The 25940-nt window shown below is 39.5% G+C and overlaps 1 protein-coding gene and 1 long non-coding RNA gene across 2 annotated transcripts in view; one reads left to right on the top strand and one right to left on the bottom strand.

Moving 5' to 3' along the window:
* ARHGAP28 (Rho GTPase activating protein 28) overlaps positions 1–25360 on the bottom strand; it is a 238739-nt gene extending 213379 nt beyond the window's left edge. Inside the window, exon 1 of the mRNA XM_082697300.1 lies at positions 25097–25360. The gene's annotated coding sequence lies outside the window, so the exon portion shown is untranslated. The remainder of the gene's footprint in view (positions 1–25096) is intronic.
* Positions 22047–24519, top strand: LOC309847311. The gene is made up of 3 exons (XR_014302391.1): positions 22047–22354; positions 22479–22608; positions 24377–24519. It is a non-coding gene; the product is annotated as an uncharacterized lncRNA (long non-coding RNA).
* Positions 25361–25940: the final 580 nt, after the last annotated feature.

The following is a 25940-nucleotide window of genomic DNA, read 5'->3' as shown; positions in this document are numbered from 1 at the left end:
CAGAGAAAAGTACAGATCAAAGGTACAGAAAATTTGAATTCAAATTCAAATGTGGCACAGGCAGGGACCTACCTTTAGTTTAGCTTTGTTGGACAATAAGGTATAAAGGAAGGAAAGCTAGAGATGAAGCCAGAGACAGAGGCCAGGCACTGCAGGGGTGGGTGTGGGGCGTGGGGAGTGGGGAATCCGAATGCCATCTGAGGAGTTTAAATTTTATCCTTGAGTTCAAATGGGAAATCCACTATAGGTTTCAAACAAGGCAGTACTGGGATCCTCTTGTGTTTTTGGATGGCCCCTCTGGGCTCTGTACACCCTGGTCTGCACTCAGCACTTCTGACCTACTTCTCCTGCACTTCACAACCCCGTTTGGAAAAGAACGTACAGAAGAGCCTGGGGAAGAAGAAAGCCTGTTGTAAATGGCCAAATGCTAAGCCCCAAACAGAACTCTAAGAAAAAACCCAAGATGGATTTTAAATAGCTACGATGAAGAAGTTTAGCTTCATGCCTCAGAAAGGAAGTTGAGAAAAGGACCCAATCAGTCTCCTCTCTCTGAAACTGCTCATTATTACAGATCAGTTACCTGGTTTATTTACAGTCACCCCAGGCAGTGGAGATGGCCTGACTTGGAAAGAGATGAAATAAGCACATCAGGTTTCCACTGAGTAGAGGAAGGGGTGAGCAGGACAGTGAGGTGCTTGGGAACCAACACGGCATGCAGGGCTACCAAGGAAAAAGGTTTATTACAAGAGCTCACGGGCTGCAAACCACAAAAACATTTCTGATTCTGAAACAAGGAACAACGTTTTAGAAATATCGTGAGACTATCACGTGATGGAAGGTCAAAGCTTCAGAACACGGTCTGGGACAGAAATGAGAGCACAATCTTGCCAGAATACAGTCTTGCCGGGGTGTCTTTCTTCCCATCCTTGCTTCATTCTTCTCAGGATACAGAATATCAGAACATTGTTATCAAATTCTCTGTGCTTAGGCTGCATGCTTATCGTCCATTAGACAGTCCCTGGGTATTAAAAGAAACAGTCTGGTTGACATGGCCTTTAGCAATGCCCTTGCCTTCTGTAATGGCAAGGCAAGTCCCAAGATCACACACCATGTTGAAGGACAGTCCCTAAATAGTTATTTGGGTGCAACTGAGTAGCAGGAGTGGATTCTGAGACACCAACAAATAATCAATGTCTACTATAGCAAGGTTTGGTGAAGCCACAGGGAGGCATATCTGGCATGAAATCACCAGGCAAGAGGCATGGTCAAGTCGTAGAGGTAAACACATCCAAGAGCTGGGAAGGGAAAAGGTCTTACAGAGAGTGAAGTAAAGAAATGATGCCCAGAAAAAGAATACTCTTGCCCACCTTGCAGTTTTGCCTAGATGTGGCCCTAGTTTATTTCCTGAAGTTCACAAATCATATGGACCTTTGATTTTTGTGATGAGAATAAGAGGGTTCAAATCCATATTGGCTCATCAGTTCTCAAATATGGCTCAGATGACATCATTCATTAAGACTTAAATGACCATGGGGTGCCTGGGTGGCTCAGTCGATTGAGCAGCTGCCTTCCAGTTAGGGTCATGATCTCAGGGTCCTGGGACTGAGCTCCACATTGGGCTTCCTGCTCGGCGGGGAGCCTACTTCTCCCACTCCCTCTCCCTCTGCCTGCAGCTCTAACTGTACTCTCTCTTTCTGTCAAATAAATAAAATCTTAAAGAAAAAAAGAAAAAAAAAACGTCTTAAATGACCTGACCTGAGTCACTTGGGTCTGGAGATGTATAACTGAAAGTATAATTTTAAAGTAAATTTGTGAAACGGTGGTTGAAATGGTAAGGGTGGAAGAAAAGCAGTGTTTGAAGTAGGAAAGAGATATGAATAAACTGTGTTTCTTCCATTTAGTGGTATAGGACTATGAGCCTTTATTTAATCTCTTCGAGATCCAATTTTTCTTGTCTGTAAAATGAGATGGTAGTACCTACCATACACAGTTGTTGGTGGTCGGGATTTAGAAAGGAAAACTTATAAAACTGCTCCATACATAACACTCAATACACATATATTCTATTATGCTATACTTTCAAGAAATTGCTATTCTACCTTCTACTTTTTTAGCAATACCTATTTGAGGTTTCAGGGAAATCCAATAAATTCTAGCTACCATTATCAGTCAACCAAAGAAGACAATTCAATACATTCCTAGGACTATAATTATTTCTATGGAAAGGGTCATGACTGTATTAACAGAGCCATGCATTGAAACTGAGTTGGCCAATTGTAGGAAACTCATGTTTGTTTGTCAGTTAGAACAGTCAGTGATGTACCTAGTTATTATTCATTATTAGCCAGCTCAAAAAAAGTCATAGAAAGCCTGAATGCCTCAGCATCACAGACCAGAATACTGGCATGCCCCTCAAAAGGAAGTCTTGACTCACAAAACTGGCACTCCAAATCAGTCACTTCTGGTTGCTTTCTCAGAAGGCAGCTAGCACACTTAGTACAGAACCTGGGACAAGGTAGGCTTAAACAACCATGCAATGAATAAGGAGCCTTCTTCCACTTAATCCTTAGTTTTTACACCTGCAAATGTAAAATGAAACTATAGGTCTGCTACCTGGCTGTGCCTTTCTCAAAAAAAGTGGGAGGACTAGAAAGTCATAAGAGTGCAGTGCCCGTGTGCCTCAAAACTAGAGAACAGGATGCTGTGTAACCTCTGCCCCGGATTGTGCAATGCAGCCATGTCAGAATGGTCTAAAAAATAGGAGTATAAGGCTAAAAGAAACAATAGTTGTAGTAATAAAACCTGTGTTGAGGGAGAGGCCAGTTCTGATCTCTGCTCTGTCACCTGACAGCCATGAGACCATACCTTAATACTGATTTATATTTCTACCTGATCCCTTTCTTTAGAGCATCACCCCAAGTATCTTTACACAGGAGATACCCTTAGGCAATGTGGTCTGGATTGAGTACACCCAGCACCCTCAATGTTTGCTCAGACTTGAGCCTGGGTGTACGAATGGGTATTTGACCAAAGCTGGGCCACTTTCCTGGGACCTCTGCTAGATCTTCACAATTAGAATTTTTTTCTTTCTCTGTAAGGATACTGAAACCTCTGCAGCTGCAAACAGCCATCTTGCTACCCCAAAACTTGTGTGATCTATCTTGAAGCCAAGGAGAAGCAGAGATGCTGGGGACCTTCCTAACAGCATCATCAGACTCTCCATTCTGAGGCATGTCTGAAGCAAATACTACCACTTCTTTTGGTCCTTAAGCTAGTATGAGTTGGGTTCTTATATCTCACAACCACAGAATAATAATAATAAATAATAATACTAATAGCTGGCACACATATGGCTGTAAACTCTGTTTCTTTCATTTAGTGCCATAGGACTATGAGCCTTTACTTAATCTCTCTGGGATCAGATTTGTGTTTTACACACCTGACTCCCTTAACTCCCATAATAGCTGCATGAGGAGCTATTGTCAATATCATTCTCTCCACTCTGGAGATGGGAAATGGGAGCACAAAGAGGAGAATTCACTCAGGTCAAACATCCAGAAAGAGATACAGGTGGAATTCAACCCAGGTAATCTGACACCAGGGTCCAGGAACTTAGCAACTACACCACTGTGAACTTGGGTGGGGGGGGGGCAAGCAATTCAACATATCTGAGCTTTCAATGTGAGGAGGAAATACTTAACATTTTATCAGAGCAGGCTCTAGTAAACAGCAGTGATTGCAGTGTTTTATATTATTTCCCTATTTCATCCCATTTCCTTCATTCTGAGCGGTGCTTGGTGGGTGTAAATAAATGACCTTACATTTACAAACAGCTCTGGGGATTTGCAATGAATGCTGGGTTCTAAGAATCATGATAGTCTGTTCCCTAAAAACAAGTAACAGTCCTCTTCCTTTCCACAGAGAAAGAATGAACCACAATTTGGACCTCATAACTTGATTGTCTGTCCTTGTCACCATCATATGCAGAAATAAATGGCCACTTGATGCTTGGCTGTTTTAAAAAAATCCTCTCAAAGTGACCGGAAAGAGGCTGGAGATGATGAGATACTTGACAAAGAATTAGTATACCCTTAACAGTGCTTCCAAGAATTCAGAATCCCTTTGTTCTGAATTCATTTCAACTGCTAATGGTGGAAAAGGGGTATATTTCCTAAATCAGATGAATTCCTGTTCTCTACAGATCACAAATCTGATCCAAATGAAATATAATTCTAAAGGTAATCTGGATAATAGAAATTAACCTTGAGATAACTGCAGTCACTTAGAGTCTGCTTCTTTTATGATTTTATGCCCCTGCAACTTCCCCATTCTTATTTGGAACTCTTCCCCTCTGCTGAGACAGGCCAAACCAGACACTTCCCTCTACTTAGCCAGTTTGGTCTTCCAGGTCCCTCTGGTGAAGAGCAATGCAATAAGTGCTGAGGCATTCCTGGGCATCACCACTAGGCTGCAGCTATCAAAGGGAAAAAACACTCAATTTATCTACCCAACTATAAAACTAAAGTATTGATTTGATTTTGTATTTCCCAATATAACATTCTTCCTTTTCACCAAGAGTACAACTGCTTTAGTGTGAATTCTCCAAAGAAGGATCATAAACAGATAAAAGGAAGTGCAGCAGGGGCGCCTGGGTGGCTCAGTCAGTTAAGGGTCCAGCTCTTGGTTTTGGCTGTAGGGATCTCAGGGTGGTGAGATTGTGAAGCCCCACATCAGCTGGAGCTCGGCATAGAGTCTGCTTGGGATTCTTTCCCCCTCTCTCCCCCTCCCCATCTGCTCCAACCCACCCTCTCCCCCGCTCCCTCCCATATGCTTACGAGCTCACTCTGTTTCTCTCTCTCCCTCTGTCTCTCTATCTCTCTCAGCTCTCTCCTAAATAACTAATTAAATAAATAACTTTAAAAAGTAGTGCAATATGGTCTCATGGCTAACAAGTGACAGAGCAGAGATCAGAATCAGCCTCTCCCTCCAACACAAGTTTTATTACTATAACTAGTGTCTCATTTAGCCTTACCCTCCTGTCTTCAAAGCCATTTTAACAGGGCTCCATTGCATAACTCCAGGGACATAAGGCACACAGCCTCCTATTTTCTGCTTGAGGATCACTGGCACTTCTCTCCTGTGAATTTTGAGTCCTCCTACTTTTTAGAGGACGTTTCAGTAAGGTAACAGTCCTATACTTACAATTTTATAATTGTGGATGTAGAAACTGATGAAGTTGTCATTGTCGGAAAAGAGAAACAGCTACAGCTTTAAGTTCAGATTTTCACTTTCAAAATGGGCCCTTGAAGGACATTCCAGATATACTAGTCAAGAAAACTAGGCTTTTCATGACTCAAGTTCAGCACTTAAGGTTCCTAAACTTCCCATTAATAACAAAACCAAGAAGATTGGAAGATTGAATGTGGAATTTTTAAACCATAACACATAAGGCTGCAGATGGTGATATAAAGAGAAGGGCAGCATTGCTCCCACACAGAAACTGTCACAGAAGACCTAGAGAGGACCAGCAATGTCCAATGTCCCCCCAGTAAGAAATGACTGGCAAACTCAAAGGGGAATTACTACAGCTAAGATGAAAATGACTTTGTGTGGGATGCCTGGGTGGCTCAGTTGGTTGGACGACTGCCTTCGGCTCAGGTCATGATCCCGGAGTCCCGGGATCGAATCCCACATCGGGCTCCCAGCTCCATGGGGAGTCTGTTTCGCTCTCTGACCTTCTCCTCACTCATGCTCTCTCTCACTGTCTCTCTCTCAAATAAATAAATAAAATCTTTAAAAAAAAAAATTAAAAATTAAAAAAAAAAAGAAAATGACTTTGTGACACAGGGCTTCAGGGTTGATAGCCCAAGCTAGGGAGTCAAAGAGTAGGCCTAGCCAGACCACAGGAGATCCCCAGGGTCAGAATAGTTCTAATGAGCAGGAGGAAATGCTGGAGATCCCAAGAAACACTGCCTATGCCTAATGAGTGAAATAGAGCTCCACCAGGAGTGGAAACAACGTGAACAACCACCCCTCCCGGCCTTCCACCACCAAAGAGTAAAGTAGGTAAGAAAAGTCTGAAGGACAGCAATAGCCCCACAGTGTTACAAATGTCTCCTGTACCCAGACACAATCTCAGGATACCAAGCAGAAGACAAAAACCCACCACAGAAAAGAAAAACCATAATGAGAAGTTGGAATTTTGATTGAGCTTAAGTCAGGAATTCAGTGATCTCCTAAAAAAGACTTATTTAAATCAAGATACTGAGTGTTTCTGAAGAAGCATAACAGAGATGAGTTCAAAGACAGATGAACAAAGGTACACCTTCTGTAAATCTAGCTTGTAAATCTAGCACTGCATGAAGATAAACAAGATAAAATTCTTGTCTTAAGCAGCATATAATTTAGGAGTGTATTATAAGGTGAGGCATTGAAGCTAGGAGTTTTCTGCCTTATAATTTTGTATATGATTGGTCTTGATATTTTATGAATAAATACATTTCATGCTTATAAACTGGGCCTATGGCGGCTAAGTGAGAATAAAGTCAAGGACCAAAAGAGCTAATGTTCTATTGCACCAATTGAGAAAAACATAGTAGAGCTGGATGAAAGCCCAGTAAAGGACAATCTAACTAATCACCAGGTTGAGAAAGATGCTTGATGAAAAGAAATATTACAATAATAAACCAGTCAAGAAATGAAAATACGGAGAGGGAAGAGATTGATAGGTCTTTTTTTTTTCCCTAAAATATTGCAAACACCATAAAGCATTACTTGATCCCAATCCCCAAAAAATTATAAATGGGTTGGCTATCTCCAGGGTCTGATTCACTCTCAACATTTTTTTGACCTAATAAACTCCCCATGATATCAGAAGTAACATGATCTTAGGTATTTGTACTTTATGTGCTATGGACGCAGGCATGGTTCAAAAGGTTTGTTTATTGCTCTTGCGCAGGAAACATCCCAGCAATGGAGGATCTGCTCTCGGAAGACCAGTTAAGAAGGGACTTTCCCCCAAACACTTTAAAGCCAGACAATGAGAAAACCCAGATGTGATTGTAGAAGAATGCTTGTTACCCAATGAAACCCCAGCCACAGCGACACTGTCTACATGGAGCACCTTCAGGAAAGGTTCAGAGAACTGCAGACTCACATAGTCACTCCTAGGGCAGACAAGACAAGTCTCACAACTCAGAGTGGGCTTTGGGAAAATGCATAAGAAATGGCTTAACTCTGTACCCAGGACTTCGAAGCAAGAAACAGACATCTCAGGACAAAGGAAATTTGGAGTTATGGCAGCAATTTGGGCCATGTAGCAGATGAGGTAGCTGGGCCAGCAAGGCCATTCAAACATGACAGATAAAGCACTATCATCAATTCAAAAGCAAGGAAGAAAGAGACACCTGTATAAAAACAAATCCTCCTTCCTTTATAGTTACTGTCACATGTTCGAAATTGAACAGAGATCTTATCACAAAGAATGGGTTTAGTCATTCTCAACAAATGTCTCCATAAAAATATAACTTAAATATCCCCCTCTGCATGTATCCTAACTGGTTATTAAAATGAAGATTCTGGTAAAGAGAAGCAAGGACCTTTTTTTGGTGAGTTTGCTAAACGGGCTATACTTATTTATGCTTCTACAGCTCCTATCACCTATTACCTTTCCAAGCTATACAATCTCATGGTGGTTTTGAATCTCCTGTGTACCCAGGCTGGAAGATGTAATTTCTTCCACATGCTCCTTTCTAAGTCAGCATCTAAAGTCCCCATGCTGTGCCAGTCGTGTGCTGGAGCTGATTTGTGCTGGCTCATAAAAGCAGATTATTAAATTTTTAGGAATTTTGTGAGCCAGCTGTTAAGACACAGCTGTTATTAAAAATAAATTGTATAACCTTACAATTAAATAATTTATATTTAAAACAAAGGTAAGAGACACTAATTATTTAATTACATTTTACTATTTTTTATGCCTTGGAGACTATTTACATCTGTATTATATATAGCAGAAGTACCACCTAATGGTATGCTCCTGTCTCAATCTCTTCCAACTGTGCACTCTGCACTCATGTCGGTAGTCTGAAATTGGCCATGGTGGGATGTTTACTCCAAGAAAATCAGCAATTTACTACAAATGAGGGCTTGATTGTTTTATTGATTGTCTAGAATTTAAAAAGTGAAGTAGAAATTGTTCACCATACAGATTAAACCTATAAGTATATTGTACCTGTAAGCCATTACATTGTAAATACCAAACATAGAACTATTTATTCTTCCAATATTCAAAAACTATTTTCTGATTGAGCAAAGAAGCGATTCATGTCATCTACAAAGTAGTGATCCTGGGGTGCCTGGGTGGCTCACTCATTAAGCATCTACCTTCAGCACAGGTCATGATCCCAGGGTCCTGAGACTGAGCCCTACATTGGGCTCCCAGCTTGGCAGGAAGCCTGCTTCTTCCTCTCCTGTTCCCCCTCTCGCATTCTCTCTGTCAAATACATAAATAAATAAAATCTTTAAAAAATAAAAAAAGAGTAATCCTGACATACGACTTGATTGTTTCACTGTTGTCTTTCTGCTTAATGTAAATGCAAATATCAACCAACATTCATGTCAAAACTATACTCATTCATCAAGTGCTACTACAGGTTAGCAACAGATAGAACGGTTCAGCCAAAAAAAAAAAAAAATCAACAAAGTACTTTATGAAAATCAATTGGCTATATGAAGTTTCCAGTAAGGGTTTAGTGTATTTATTATTATTTATAAATTGTGTGGTACACATCCTACATATAAGTTCTATAATAACCTCATGTACAGAACACATACATTTTTTTTCCAGAGAGATAGTTGTTAAACATTTTATAAGCAAACCACCACCTGTGCCTCACTCTCATATAGGGAAAGGGGGAACTGGTCCATTTTTCTTTGTTAATTTTGTTCTTACTCTTAGGACAGTTATCTCTCTTTATTGAGAAGTATCCAATTTCAGATCTTTGGCTATTGGCCCTTTGTTGTTTTCTACAATGTCAAAGTAGCTTGGCTTAAGGGCTACTACAAGGAAAAGGCAGTAATTACCTGTTTTCTTTACAATTAAAAGTGGTTTTTAAAGATGAATATAGTTGACCCTTGAAAAACATAGATTTGAACTGTGTGGTCCACTTATACGCAGATTTTTTTATAGCACAGTTCTGTAAATATATTTTCTCTTCCTTATGTTTGTTTTCCCTAATAACATTTCTTTGCCTCGAGCTTACTTTATTATTTTTTTTAAAGATTTTATTTATTTATTTGACAGAAATCACAAGTAGGCAGAGAGGTAGGCACAGAGAGAAGGGGAGGCAGGCTCCTCGCTGAGCAGAGAGCCCAATGCAGGGATCGATCCCAGAACCCTGGGATCACAACCTGAGCCGAAGGCAGAGGCTTTAACCCACTCAGCCACCCAGGCACCCCTCAAGCTTACTTTACTGTAAGAATACAGTATGTAACACAAATAACATACAAAAATACGTGGTAAATGACTGTTTATGTTACTGGTATGGTTTCCAGTCAACAGTAGGCTACTACTAGTTAAGTTTTGGGGAGGTCAAATGCTATATGCCAATTTTCAACTGGAGGGGTGGCACTCCTAATCTTTGCATTTTTCAAGAATCAACTTTATGCATAGACCACATTGTTTGCGCTAATAATCAAGCTGGCCCAAAACATACTAGTTGTGACTTTGAAATTATTTTTATGAGCTTGAAAAAGATTTATGTTTGTGATATTTGAAAGAAAATGACTTTTTTTTAAAAGGAAAACAGTATGTACCCCGAGAACCACATTTAATTTAATTAATTTATTTATTTTAAGATTTTGTTTATTTATTTGACAGAGATAACAAGTAGGTAGGAGGCAGGCAGAGAGAGAAAGGGGGAAGCAGCCTCCCTGCTGAGCAGAGAGCCCAATGCAGGGCTCAATCCCAGGACCCTGAGATCATGACCTGAGCCAAAGGCAGAGGCTTAACCCACTGAGCCACCCAGGTACCCTGAGAACCACATTTTAAACCCAGATCTGCAATCTTCCAACTCTGTTATCCTCTTAGATAACTTCTCTGTACTTCAGTTATTCCATCTGTGAAATGAACATGATAATGCAATCTAATGAATAGGGTTGTCAGAATAATTAGATTTGTCGTTGTGTGTAAAGTATTTAAAACATTGCCTGGCACACAACAGAAGGCTTGCCATTATCATCACCCCTGCTATTATACTATAAATGCTGCTGCTGCACAAAAAAGTCAACTTACTGACTTACAGATACTAAAAGCAAACTGTAAAGAGTCCTGACCTCAAATTCATGCAGGTGTAAAAAGTGACTTATCAAAATCATACAATTTGTAGTATTAGAACCCAAAACAGATGACCTATCTCTTGATAATCTATTCTCTTGTTAAGCTATTGGCTTCTTTCTGAGCTTTTCATTTATCTTAACTAGTCAATTTCTAGGAGCTGTGTGATTCTTCTTTGGAAAATAAAGCTTTAATCTAAGCGGACTAGGATGCTGGGCAGGTACATTGTCCAATATGGTAGCTACTTTCCACCTGTGGCTACTGAGCATTTGATGACTAGGGTGAACTGCAATATGCTGTAAGTGTAAAACACACAAAACATTTTGAAAACGTTCCATAAAAATAAAATGTAAAATGCTCTTTAAGAATGTTTATGTTAGTTATAAGTTTAAACCATAATAGTTTGAATACATTGGGTTAAATAGAATATATTATTAAAATTAATTTCACCTATTTTCTTTTACTTAATGTTGCCTCCAGAAAAGTTAAAATTATACATGTGGCCCACACTTATGGTCTACATTATATTTATTTTGGACAGTCCTGCTTTATACAAGAGTAATCTCTATGTCCAATCTTGAAAGCTGAAAATATCTTTCTGTTTCATAAATCAAGACGTGTTCTTTGGCTCAAAGGAACAATTATCCACCTAGTCATGCAAGTTAGGACTCTAAGAGGTATTGATGACTCTTGCCCCTTCCTCTACCCCACACTCAAGAGTAGCTGAATCATTCTCAAATCTCTCTGTATCCATCCCTTCTGCCAGTGCAGTCCTCACCATTCTTTAGTGGATATTACAAGTGTCTTCACACCATGCTACATGGCCACAAGCCTTGGTTCCCAAAAATCCATCTCCAACATTGCTGCCAGAATAACATGTATCTAAACACAAGTCAGATCACGGCACTGTACTGAGAAAGGTCCATCCCTTGATTTCTATTACCAAGTTCACTGGCATGACACATTCCCTTTACCCTATGACTTTGACGCTGCTTACTTGTCCAGCTCATCTTAATTCTTTGCACATGCTACCTTTGAAGTGATACAAAGAAATTCTTAAATATGCACAATTCTGTTAATTATTCGGTTGTGGTGGGAGTGTGAAGAGTGGAAAAGAATGGAGAGGAAGACCTGGGCAATGGTATAAAATGATTACTTATTATATTTATAAACTCATTAGTAAATTTTTTGAATAAAATATAAAACACATATTCAACATCCTACAGGATGTCCTGGCCAATGTGTTAAAAACAAGAGGAAAAAAACCAATCTGTATGGTTTTATCAGACACATGTTATTATGATTCCTCTGGTTTCCTCAAAGAGTTTCGTGCCTGGGACATGGTGTATATTTAATCCACAATCACTTTCTAACCCTTTACTTGCATCTCGCCTCTACCAATCCTACCCTTATCATCATAAGTCTCTAGGTGGAAGCCCAGGAGATGAAATCCAAACTTTCAAAAATAATGGATGGTTTAAGCAAGAGATCACTTGGAAGGCCTTTATCCATGTCACAGACCACTGATTACCGAGGAGCTTAAATATATGTTATTGCATGGAAGAACCTTATTTGTTGAAAATGAAGAGAGAAAAAGAAGAGCACTGGAAGCAGTGTGAGCCATAATTGGAAAAAACAGGAAAACACATTCCAGGCAGGCTTCTTTGCTGACAAAGAAACAGAAAGAAAGAAATCATGTGAATAGCCAGGTTATCTCTACTTCAAAAAGCATATGTCATAATATATAGAGATACATTGGAGAATTTCACTTAGTGGTAACATGAAACTTTCATCTTGATGAAAGGTAATTTGCTCCTGGCTAACATTCTAACTAACTATCCTGCTCAGTAACTAACTTCACTCTCCCTTTAAATTCTAAAAATTAAAATGTAATTCTATAATGACTGACTTACACATTTAGTTAAATCAGCAATTATGGAAACATCACTGTCATCTTGGTGAAAGTTGCCACTTTCATCATGATAATGCTTAGACTTTTTTTCCTTCAGAGATGTATAGTCCATTTTTTTTTGTTTTTAAGATTATAAGAATTTTTTTTTTTTTAAGATTTTATTTATTTATTTGACAGAGAGAAATCACAAGTAGATGAAGAGGCAGGCAGAGAGAGAGGAAGGGAAGCAGGCTCCCTGCTGAGCAGAGAGCCCGATGCAGGGCTCGATCCCAGGACCCTGAGATCATGACCTGAGCCGAAGGCAGCGGCTTAACCCACTGAGCCACCCAGGCGCCCCAAGATTATAAGAATTTTTTAACAGTCATCACCTTTGTGACTTAGTAAGATATGTACTCAGCCTGATGGATTATTTGGAACACATAATTAATAATTATTTGCACTGTTACAAAAATGAAGATGCATTTACAAAACTGAACTTCTCCATTATTTAACAGTTGGCCAAAAACAAACATTCTCATAGGCTTTGCTATTAAGCTGCCTATGTTTGTAGAATCTTTGAGTCTGAGAAATACTTAGAATCCACCTAATCCACCTTCAGACCCAATTTAGGCACCCCGTTCAATTCATCAAGAGGTTTTCCCTCTTGCTCTCAGATCTAATTCATCAGACTTTTATATAATGATTGGACAACTTTTAAGCTTTCTATAAGTTTAAGCATCAAAATGACGCCTCTGGTTAAGTACTACACTAAGAAGCTGATTTCCTATGTCAAAATTCCCCAATTTGAGAGAGTTCTGACACAGGGTGGTACCTGCTTATAACCGGATTAAGATTATCCAAACTTTGGGAAGATTTATCTTTCACAGTCCCAACTTGGGCAAGGCAAGATGAGATTGTCATTCTTTTCTGGCTCCCACAACTCATGTTTTTTCAGTATACAAGGTTAAGGGGATTTCAATCTAAAATTTACATTTTATTTCTGTAAAACTACATAGTGGTAGCAGCCACACTGGAAGTTTTAGCTCTCTGAGGATGCTAACACAAAGACATGATGATATTGCTGTGACTTTTTCCCCAGACTTTGCTGTGCTTCCAACACTCCCCGTCCTCACTTGCCCTCCAATCCCAATCTTTCATTCCAGGAGTGGCAAACCATGCCACATGGGCCAAATCTGGACTGCCACCTGCTTTTGGTAAATAAAATTCTATTAGAATACAGCCAGGCTCATTTGTTTACTATGGCAGCTTTCGTGCTACAACAGGAGAACTTAATAACAGTGATAGAGAGCATATGGTCTGCAAGCCTAAAATAATTACAATCTGTCCCTTTGGGTTAATATTTCCTGACCTCTGATCTAGCAGGATCACTGAGTTCTCTCTTTTATCCCTTCCTCCTATGTGGTGGATGACTAAGTCAAGGGAATGCTTCCACTTTTTCAACAACACAGCAAATACTTTCAAGCCACAAAACACTCTCTGCTAGTAATACTCTCCTTTATCTTCACTTTGTTGAGTTTCAATTCATCCTTTAAAATTCAGCTCTAGTGTCATTTCACTTGGGATTCTTTTCTTGACTATCCCATGAAATAAAACTCTTTTGTATAATTTTATTCTATAAACACTTTTGTCAGAATTTATCTCATTCTCTTTTAAGAATATCTTTTGTGCCCTCAAGTACATCAGTAAGTTCATTTGGAGAGAACTGATTTCTTTACTATACTATCTTACTATACAGACTCATGATATTCATTTATTCAATTCTCCTTAAGAGCTGTTTTGAGCTATTCTTTTCTAATAATAGACTTTGATTCAGAAACAGTATCATATACAACACTGCATTTCATTTTCCCCAAATCCCCATCCAATCTATGCTTGTCAATCCCCAGGTAGCCCAAAGCACAGAGCTCAGTACATAGTGTAAGATAAACTCCAAAAAGATCAGAGATTAAATGCAAAATATTAAACCACACAAGTACAGTTGACCCTTCAACAACATGGGTTTGAACTGTGTGAGTCCACTTATACACAGATTTTTTTGATAAATATACTACAGTACTGTATATATAAATACTATCTCTTTCTTTTGATTTCCTATATAACATTTTCTTTTCTCTGGCTTACTTTATTATAAGAATACAGAATACAATCAATGTTATTGGTAAGGATTCTAGTCAACAGTAGGCTATCAGTGGTTGAGTTTTTGGGAAGTCAAATATTATTTAAAGATTTTCCACTATATGGGGGGATTGGATGTTACCTCTAACCCCTACCTTATTCAAGGATCAACTATACTTGAAAAAACCATGATGAATTCCTCTATAATTTGGTAATGATAAAAACTTCCCTAAGTATAACTCAAAATTCAGGAGGAATAAGAGAAAACACTGATAAATTTTATTCCATAAAACCTTAAAAAAAAATTTTATATATAGGAAAGGCAACATGAGTAAAGTAAAAGGACAAATGACAAACTGAGAAAAAATATTTGCCATTTCTATCACAGAAAAAGAGATAATGTTCTGAATATAGTTTTCAAAATAGAGAAGAAATAAGCCAACACTTTATTGAAAAATGAGTTGAAGATATTAACAGATAAATCAGAGAACAAAATGCATAGTTCTTATTACCCTAAGAAGATACTCAACCTTACTAATAATAAGAGACGTGAAAATTAAACTATAGTCATGTATTTCTCACTTAATAGACTGGCAACAATAAAAACATCTTAAATCTGTTGATTTTTCCTTGAGGAAACAGGTATTCATATACCAATAATAGGAATTCAAAATGATACACTAATGGGGGAGAATTTGGCAACTTCTAGCAAAACAACATATGCATTGATCTCCTAACTCAGCAGTTTGACATCTAACAATCTAATCATAGATACACTAGCAAAAGTATGAAAAGATATATGCAGTTGTTCATAGATCACAGATTGGGTGAGAACCACAGAAAACTATGAAGCTTCAAACAGGAAGGAGGAATACCTCTCTACGACTACTATGGAGAGATCCCCATCATATATTGTTTTTGGAAGCAGCTAAGTGCACATGGTATGTGTCTGCTATTTTTCAGAAATAGTTGTTTTTCTTAACCCATCTCTCTACCACCCAACAACAGCATGTAACTTCAGAAGTACCACTTGATGCCTGGATTTAGTTTGAGTCACAAAAGCCAAAGTGAAAGGTTCTCCCCCGCCCTCATTTGTTTTCCTAGTAATACTCAGAATCTTCTCAGGCACCAAGGGCCTGCAGCACTCTGCCCTTGCCTCACCAGACTTGGGGAATGTAAAAAGCTTTTCAGACCAAATGGGTTTAGTTATTTTCATCATCTCCAATTGAACAGGCCCAAAAGCAAGTTGATTTTTTCATAATAAAGCCCCACATGATAATGCAGTATTTAGTACAGCTGAATTTCCATAAAAAATATTTTCATTGCTAATTATGGGAAGAATTTTACTTAACACTTATTTTACACCTACTATGAGCTAGGCACTATTTTCATTACTTCATAAATATTAACTAATTTAATCTTATAAAAACCTATAATGCATTCTCACGGTTTCATTAAAGAAGAAAACTGAAGCAGAGAGAGATTAAATTATCTATCCAAAGTCACACAGCTAGTAAGTAAGGGCCAGAGCTGGGATTTAAACCCAGGCTTGGCTATTTAAAATACTCTGCCGCCTCTCTATTTAACTCTTCTAGCACTTCATTTATGCATGCTACAGTTCACAATACAGGCTGCCTTTTTTTCCCCATAGCCAAATGTCATGTTTTAAGCATATAAATCAACCTAAGCATATGGCAGTTTTTAAAATATCTTTGGACATGTTTTTAAAAACCACGTAAGACAGTCTTCAGAACAAGGGTCAAAGGGAAGTTAAGAATAATAAGTACATTGAGTTAAATACACAATTCTTTCCGATGCTTCACAGATGGTTCCCTAACTGTTCATTTACTTAAAAAAAAAAAAAAAACCATAGGGGGAAAAATTTTCTGGATCCGTTACAAATATAGACAAAAACTCATTCGCTTAAAAAAAGTTGCAGGTTTATCGGCTTATTTCTTTCACTATGATAAGAATGTGTATCATTTTATTTGCCAAAAGCTCACCTCTTCTCAATAGAGCACACAAGCTGGCTCCTGGGAGATTGAAGAGTGCCTCTCAAAGACAGACTTTGGGGAGTACTTGGTGGAAACATAAGCCCATTCCCAGTACATGCCCATATGGAACAATGTAAAAGGCAGTGAATAATCCACAGCAGAAATTTTGTAAAATGTAAGATGACTATAATCTATATATTTGAAGACAGATTACATTACAGACAGTTACACTATTATATAATTCATGGTTATGGTAGTTTATTTTACAGTTAACTTTGAAAAAAAAAATGGCACAATTACAGACAGTATCTTACACTTCTTTGTGACGAACCACAGGCCTCCTATCACTTGCATTCTCTAGCCCTGAAAACTAGCAAAGCCTATAAATAACACTATATTGAAATTCCCTTAAACTCGAGGGATTAGTGATACAGGTATTCTCATGCTAGAAGGCAGTATCCAATGAGAAAATGTCTTTGTAAATCCTATTCATTTAGATATTACGGGAACAATGGAAGAGGGAGGCAAAACTCCTTAAGCCATTAAGACAGATATAGGATATCCCCAAGCGAAGTAGAAATTCTCTTGATCTTGGGAAATAAGAAAAAGGAATTTAAATTGTCTTACGATATCCTAGAACAGAGGGGCAAAATTTAAAATAGTGGGGAAAAAATCCAGTAAGGACTATAGAGAACCAATAATTTAATCAATTCCCCTGCTCTTCAGACGAAAACATAATGAAAATGTATGTTAGTTCAATACTCAAGATAGAACAGAGGAAAAAAACAACAGAAACTAGAAAAAGGGAAGACCCTCACCTTCAGGCATACTGCCATTATCATTACTGTAACAACAGCAACCATGCACGACATTTTCCTGAATCACTCCAGTTTCAAATATTCTGTATTATTGTTCGGATATATTCATCTGTATTTATCACATGTTGTGATTTTTGCGTAGTCCAGGCCCTCCTTCCTGACTAGTAGCTGGACAAAAAGGGACCCCTGCCATTTCCCTCTTCTCCTCCCCTACACCCCAACAACCCCAGCCCTAATGTGTTTTGGTACTTTAACCATACCTTCCTTCTCACAGTGACAGCCAGGTTTCCCAACCTGACCAGTCTCAGACTTCCAGCCCTGAACCGTTCTCAAGGCCATCAATGCAACCCCATCCTTCACCTCAACTGAGAAAACTTAGTTTGCTTGGCTCTGTGCCCAAAACTTCCTGATAGCCCCCAGCTGCTTTTTGGCCACGAGTTCCCTTTCCATAAACCACAGCAACACAAAAGCACATTTTAGGTACTTACCTACCCAGCTAACTTTAGTTCCTCACTCTGTGAAAGGTTCTCTGACAGCGCAGTGAAGAGGAGGAAACAGTGAAGAGAAAATCAGTTCAGTTCAGTTCCTGAAATATTTACTGAGCATCCGCTATCTGTTCCATGTAAGCACTCTCCTCCAGGCTAGCTGAGAAGAGATGGCGCTGACACACATTGAGAGCAATGATATACATCCCTTGCTCTCAAAACTCTTAGAGTTGAATGGGTTGGGACAGGGCTGAAAAATCAACTATAATATACGGATAATTCTTTTTTTTTTTTTTTAAAGATTTTATTTATTTGACAGAGACAGACACAGCAAGAAAGGAAACACAAGCAAGAGAAGTAGGAGAGAGAGAAGCAGGCTTCCTGCTGAGTAGGGAGCCCGATGAGGGGCTCCATCTCAGGACCCTGAGATCACGACCCCAGCTGAATGCAGACGCTTAAGGACTGAGCCACCCAGGCGCCCCATATAGGGGTAATTCTTACATGACATGATCTAGATTCACTTGAGAAATGAATTACAGAGAGGATGAGCTAGGGAAATAATGGTTGTCTTTCTCTGTTAGGAGCACCAAAGGAGAAGCAATTGCTCTGACCAGAAGACTAAGAAAGTCTCTATGGAAGAAGTGGTTCTGGGATTAGACCTGGAATGATAAGTAGAATTTCAGTAGTGGACAATGAGAGAAAGTATAGGGGAAATGCTCTTGGTGGCCCTGCCTATGTTGTAGCCTCCTAAAATCTGACTACCTACCCTCACTCACTTTCCAGCGGACAAGTGTATTAGTCTGCTAGGTCTGCCATAACAAAGTACCACAAACTGGCTTAAACAACAGAAATTTATTTTTGCCTGGTTCTGGAGCCCAGAAGTCCTAGATTAAGGTTCCTGGAAGGGCTAGTTCCTTCTAAGGGCTGTCATGGAGCATCTGTTCTTACCTCATGCCTAGCTTCTGGCAGTTTGCTAGCAATCTTGTCATTCCTTGGCTTGTAGAATCATTACCCTGCTCTCTGCCTTCATCTTCACATGATTTGTTCCCTGTGTGCATATCATTTTTCAAATTTCCCCTTTTTATAAAGACACCAGTCATAATGGATAGGGCCCACCCTAATGACCTCATTTTAACTTGATTACCTCTATGAGGACCTTATCTCCAAATAAGGTCACATTCTGAGGCAAGGAGTGTTAGGAGTTTAACATATGAATTGGGGAGGAGGGATACAACTCAATCTTTAATGGGAAGATACTAAAAATATATACCAATATGTGAATATTATATTAATTATATTAACACTAAAATATAACACATGTATATTAGTCAATACAATTATGAGTAATATAATTATAATAATACATTATAAATGTTAGGATATATAATATTTATAATGATAACATAGATCTTTACTGAGCACTTACTATGAGCTAAATTATTTTCTCAATATTATTTCATTTCATTCACAACATTCTATGAAAAACTCCCTATTTAAAGATGAAGAAAAAAAATAAAGATATTCAAAAGGGTTATTCAAAGGGGTTAATAAACTGCACACAACCACATGCTTACAAGCTGAAACTTACACCAAGGTCTATATATTTTTATCCTTGGAACCCTAATCAACTGCACTAAATATGTTATTAATATACACACACATTTAGAAACGGACAGCAGTAAAGTAATAAAATGGATTCTTCTGTATGGTTTGTGAAAATTATTCTGTATTTACATATTATGTAGACAAATTAGAAAAATTGCTTGTAGCACAAAAGCATTTTCATATTTCTAGACTTTCGTTAGGTGAAATACTGGTCTTTTTCAAATTCTTCACATCAAATCCAACAGCACCTTGAAGCACCTCAAGTTTCATATTTCTGAATAGCAAGAAGGGCACATTTTATGCCTACAGATTCCAAGTCCAAAAATGACTTGTTTTCTTCCCATGAGAAATAAATGAGTAAAGGGAACAGATAATGCATTACAGTACAAACAGGATCCAAATAAAAATACTAAAGAACCTGGCTCCTGAATAAGTAATAAAAGTTTTAATGCCATCTACTCTGACTCTAAGTCCCTTCCAGAGGATACCAAGTGTAAAAGGGAGGAAAGAAAGTGAGGGTATTTTCATCTTTCCATTTCGGTAATAGGAGTTGTACTAAAAAGGAATCATAAGGGTAATGATACTTTAGATTTTCACGGTGCTTTAGAATTTTCAGTGTTCTCACTTATTTTGTTTGGTAGGCAAAATAAGGGCAATGACCTCCAATTTACAGATAAAAACATTAAAGCAGAGGGTTTAAGTGGTCTCCAATGTGACCTAGCTAATAAATAATAAGAAACACACACAAAAATTTCCATATCTTCAGAACAGTTTTTTGTTAGCCCCTGGAATGCTAGCCTTTGGGAATACCATGTAGCTCTTAACATCAAAGCTAAAATGATTTATGAAGCTCTTCATCAAGAATCTGTTGCAAAAGATGCTGAATTATTTTTCAGGTCAAAATGTTCATTAACTCGGGGCGCCTGGGTGGCTCAGTCATTAAGTGTCTGCCTTCAGCTCAGGTCATGATTCCGGGGTCCTGGGATCGAGCCCCGCATCGGGCTCCCTGCTCAGCAGAAGGCCTGCTTCTCCCTCTGCTTGCTGCTCCCCCTGCTTGTGTGTGTGCTCTCTCTCTCTCTTTCTTACTATCAAACAAATAAATAAAATATTAAAAAAAATGTTCATTAACTCTTAATCAAAGTGCTCCTGCTAGGTCTTTTTATGATTTCATGAGTGGCTACCAAGTATCTATCACCTGTAAACAATGAACTGCAGAAAAATAAAACACAAGACCATATCATTCATCCAAGGTTTAAAATATAACATTAATTTATTCACTGACTCAATGAATGAGTTGAATAAATGAGCTGAATATTGACAAACTACAATGTGCTAGACATTGCACTATATACTAGGAATACAATAATTAGCAAAAATGAAATTGTCCCATCTTTAAGAATTTAACTGGCTGACATGTGTGTGTGTGCATGTGTGTATGGGAAGGTGGGCCCATAACTATAAAATTTTGAGATATGAGGTGTACTATGAAAGAAGATTGTCTTCCAAGCAGACAGACTGGGATCATCAGGAAAGCCCTCTTTGAAGAAGGGATATGAGTGGTGAGGTTCGAGTATGTGGATGAACTTAACAAGGAGCAGTGGTGGGGTAAAGAGGAAAGAGATAACCACGCAGAGGAAAGAACGGGTACAAAGGCTTCAAACTGGGATGGCACATAACACATTTTAGAATATAGATGAACTGTCAACAACAGCCACCTCTACTTTCTCACCTCTGTTTTTCTCTTTAACACTCTTCATTCAGGTTTCCATCTCTACCACTCCACTCAAACTGTTCTTAAGGTCAGCAATAACCACCATATTGTAAATCCAACAGGCACTTCTCTTTCACCTCATTCATCTCTTACTGGCATTCAAACTATTAATCATCCCCCTTGCCTCATGAAAAAACTGAAAACAATCTCTTGGCTGGCCTTCTCCGTTTTTTTGCTGGCTCTTCTTTTGTTTGACCTTTAATATTGGAGCCCTAGGGTCTGATCCTAGGCCCTTTACTTTACTGTATTTGTATCTTTAAAAGATATCACCCAGTCACAAGGCCTTAATCCCACTTAGTTGTTAACTCTCAAATACGTACTTCTAGACCTGATTTTCCACTGAGATTCAGACTCTTATATATAATTGCCTTCTTGACATCTCCACTTGAATACCAAACGTAGCTCTCTCAGTTAACATGAAAAAAAACCTGATCTCCATCTCCTCAAATCTGCTGATCTTCTAGCCTTCCCTGTCTTAGTGGGAGCCTCATCCCTCATTCTTCTCTTTCCTTTACCTCCATATAAATACATTTGCAAGTTTTTATCTCCAAAATGTACCCTATAATCATTCACTTCTTTCCACATTTATTACTATCACCTTAATCCAACTAACCAAACACAGACAAGTTTATATATAACTAGTCACCCTACTGGCATTCTTTTTCTCTTTAAATCCAATTCCACATGACAAACAGCTGTTCCTTTTAAAATGCAATTTGGATCACTCCACTGTTCTGCTTGAACCTTCCAAGGGGTTTCCCTTTCTTGGAATAAAATCTAAACTCCTTAACCTAGCCTACAGGTCTTTCATAATCTGGTCCAAACTCACCTTTTGTCCTCATCTTCTACACTCTTCTTCCTGTGGTAAGTGGAATGTCTCCCTCCCCTAGACACCCACACCCAATCTCTGGGACTTGTGAATACATTACTTTATACAATTAAGGGGGATTGAGGTTGCAGATGAAATTAAGGCTGCTCACCAACTGACCTTAAAATGGAAAGTTATCCTGGATTCTGTAGGTGATCCAATGTAATCAGAAGCGTTCTTAAAAGAACAGGGAGGCAGAAGAGTCAAGAGAATGAGATGTGATGACAGAAACAAGGTCATCAACATGACATAATCTAAGACTCAACCCACATTGTTTTGAGGGTAGAGAGGAAGGGCCATGAGCCAAGCAGTGTCAGCAACCTCTAGAAGCTGGAAAAGGCAAGGAAATATATACTCCCTTAGAACTTCCAGAAAGGAATGCAGTCCTGCGGCCACCTTGATTTCAGCCCAGTGAGACTCATTCAGACTTCTGACTTCCAGAACTGTAAACTGGTAAATTTGTATTTTTTAAGCCACTATGATAATTTGTTGCAGTAGTAATAGAAAACTAATATGCTAGCTCACCATGAACCAGCCACACAGGTCTATTTCATAAACAAACTTGTTTCTCCCTTAGAGCTTTTATCTTTGTTGTCATCACCACTTGGAATGTCCTGTTCCCATATATTCACATGGCTGACCTGGCTGCTTCTTGTCATTATGAGCTCAGCTTCACAGAGACGTCTTCCCTGACCACTCAGTTCAAGGTAACTTTTCATCACTTTCTTTCTATCACGTTGTTTTGTTTCATTGTAGAACTTTTACCCTCTGAAATTATCTTTTTTATTGATATGGTTGCTTGTAGCCTAATTTCCTACTCTAGAATATAATTTCCATGAGAATAGGGAACCAATGTACTCACACTTCTGATTTGGTAAGGTTTGGAGACAGAGTGAAGAAGGGGCAATAGTATACATGGATATAAGGAGAATAAGTAAGAAGGATACTATTGGGCAGTCCAGGCAAAAAATGATAGTAAACTTGGACCAGGATAGCAGCAGTAAAAAAGCTAGTGTATTAGAGATACAAATTAGAATTAAAATGAATAAGACTAGATGATAGATTGAGATATAAGAAATTCAAATGAGAGGCGCTTGGGTGGCTCAGTTGGTTAGTTAAGTGTCTGCCTTCAGCTCAGGTCATCATATCAGGGTCCTGGGATCTAGCTCCATGTTGGGCCCCCTGCTCAGTGTGTGGGGGGAGGGGGTCGTCTGTTTCTCCCTCTCACTCTGCCCCTCCCCCTACTCACGTTGCTCTCTTGCAAATAAATGGATAAAATCTTAAAAAAAAAAAAAAAAGTCCAAATGAGTAGATCTCGAGAATGACTTTCAGACTTACATTTTAAGTAAATTAGAAGAATATGATGTCAATTTCTAAGGGGGTGGGGAACTGAAGAATGAGCAAGCTGAGTGCACGCATCAAGGGGAGAAATTGGAAGAACAGTTTCACTTTGTTAAGTGTGATTTGTCCTCAAGACATAAAAGTGGAGGGGTGCCTAGGTAGCTCTGTCTGTCAAGGTCATGGTCCCAGGGTCCTGGGATCAAGGCCCATATCAGGCTCCCTGCTTGGTGGGGAGTCTATTTCTCCCTCTGCCCACCCTCCACTCATGCTCTCTCTCATTTCTCTCTCTAAAATAAATAAAATCTTTAAAAAAAAAAAAAAGACATAAAAGTAAAGATATCATACAGACTACTAAATTTTGAGCCAGGAACTCAAATTAGAAGCAGTGGCAGATGATGTGCTCTGACAATAAAAACACAGAAAGTCATGAAATTAGATGAAATCACCTAGGGAAATGGCATAAAGAGACAGGGCTCAGGACACTGCAAGTTCTCCTGTACTGAGAAGACTTACCAATGCTCCTCATTGCACCAGAAAGCTGTCGATCATGTACCAGGAAAGATGCCTGTTTGTGCTTTGAGAATATGCTCAGCCCATTTATATAAGTATGGACAGAATTCCTTCTTTTCCACTCCCCTCTGCACATTCAGGCAGAGGAGGGACCCACAAAGGAAATGCTGAAAAAAGCAGTTAAAGAGACTGAGGGAAACCAGAATTTCACTTCATAGAATCTCTAATAATGCCCCAAATAAAAAGAAAAGATAAGAAAATAGGAATTTGTGTGGAATAAATGACTCCTCCCTCATCAGAGCATTATGATACCAAAGCTTCTCATCCCATGCTAAATGCTTGCACTGGATAAAAATTTAGGGACATGCCTCTCAAAGAAAACACAATTTTGATGCAATTAGTTTTCCTATAACAATATCATCAAAAAAATAATTTGCCAGCTCGCAGCAGCCAAATTCAAGTACCGGGATCTGTTTCACTGTGGTCCCATGGCACTTCCCAATTTCCTAATCCAGAGGTTCTCAAAGTGGGAACCCTAGAGTTCCCAAGACCCTTTCAGGCAGGTTGCAAAACCAATACGAGTATGATATTCCTAACACCAAGAATGTAATTTATCTTTTTCAGTCCATTCTCTCTAAAGTGTATAGTGAAGTTTTCCAGAGACTACATGATATGGATATCATAACAGACTGAATGTTGAAGGAGATGGAATATATTAAAGAGATGAGCAAAAATGTAAAATAGTACCACTTTGTTTTGTAACGTTATTTTTCATAAGCATCGTAACATGTAAGGGGTTCATTACTGAGTCTTAAATAAACTGAAATTTAAATTTAAATTTTAAATTTCCCAGTTTTAATTTCTGACAATAAATACTAACAGACAAAACCCATAGGAACAGAAGCTCTTTGCTCCTCAGTAATGTTAACTGTGTGAAGAAATCTTGGGACCAAAATCTGAGAAGCACCGTTCTAAAAGGTAAGAGAAAGGGTTCTGACACCTGGGATAAAGGACAGCAGGCTCCCCATTCCCTTCCTCTGGCCAGCAAAGTCTCACTTGCACTGGAACTTTAGGATGCTGTCCCCAGACACCCCAGCCTCGGCCCTGGTTTCAGTCCCGGAGTCCCAGCCTTCTCCGAAGTCCCCGTTCCCTGGGGCCCGGCCTGGCCTTCACACCTCCAGCCGCCACCCAGCCAGGATCTCCGCACGAGGCCCGGGCCTTGGGAGGCCCTCAATGGTATTTGGCCAGAACGGTACGCACGGGCGGGAAACACCGCGGGCATCTCACCAGGCCTGTGGAGAGGGGAACTCACCCCACCACCCCCGGACTGGGCCTCCTACTCACCGGGGTCCCAAGTCTCAGGAATCACACGAACCGCTGGGGTGCGCGACAGCAGGGACCACGCCACGGCCAGCCCTTCGCCTGTGCCGGGACAGCTTCCTTGGACTCTTGAAGGAATATTCAGCCCCGCAGGTTGGGCAGTTTCGCGTTCTCTTGGCCTGTTCCTTCTCCTCAAGCACACAGAGAGGAGAAACTTGGGGCAGACGTCTTCAAAGCCCTGTCGCGAGTGGTGGAGGAGGACAAAGAAGCAGACGCTCCAGGGACAGGACCAGCCAAGCGTCAGCCACCTCTGAGTCTGCGCAGTAGAGATGGTGTAAGATCTCCCACAATGCCTGTGCCCCATGTGGCTACAGGGCGGGGGTGGGGCATCTGGGGGGCGGGGCGGCCTTGAAAGGGGGCGGGGTTAGCAAACTGGGTTCTAACCCTGATAAGCTTTGGTTGATAAAAACCAAAAGAATACCTCAGTTTCTGTGTTTACAGAGTGGGAATACATTTTAAGAATTAAAACCAAATACTCTAAGGAGCAGAGCATGGCATGTCTAAATATAAACAATAGTTTGAAAGAGGATAGAGCCAGACTACCCACCCTAAAGAGGATTGTATACAGGGAGAACTGGGTGCAGAAGAGCAGACTCAAGGTCAATATGTAGTTCAGCTTCTCTTAAGCAAGCCCTGGGAATTGCTTGGGCCACCCGGAGCCCACTGTCTGTCAGCATCTGAGTGAGCACCCCCTCCTCCTGTCCTGAGAAGGCACCAAGCAAGATGTGATCCAACAAGATTCCTGTCTGCACTTACAGACTTCCCTCAGCCCCTGGATCACGAAGAGTGGAACAGTGGATATGCCAGC

Source organism: Mustela nivalis (genome assembly GCF_964662115.1).
Source record: "Mustela nivalis genome assembly, chromosome: 14".
In the NCBI taxonomy this organism is placed as follows: domain Eukaryota; kingdom Metazoa; phylum Chordata; class Mammalia; order Carnivora; family Mustelidae; genus Mustela; species Mustela nivalis.
Note: the sequence above shows the minus strand (reverse complement) of the source record. Positions and strands in the feature narration are given on the sequence as shown.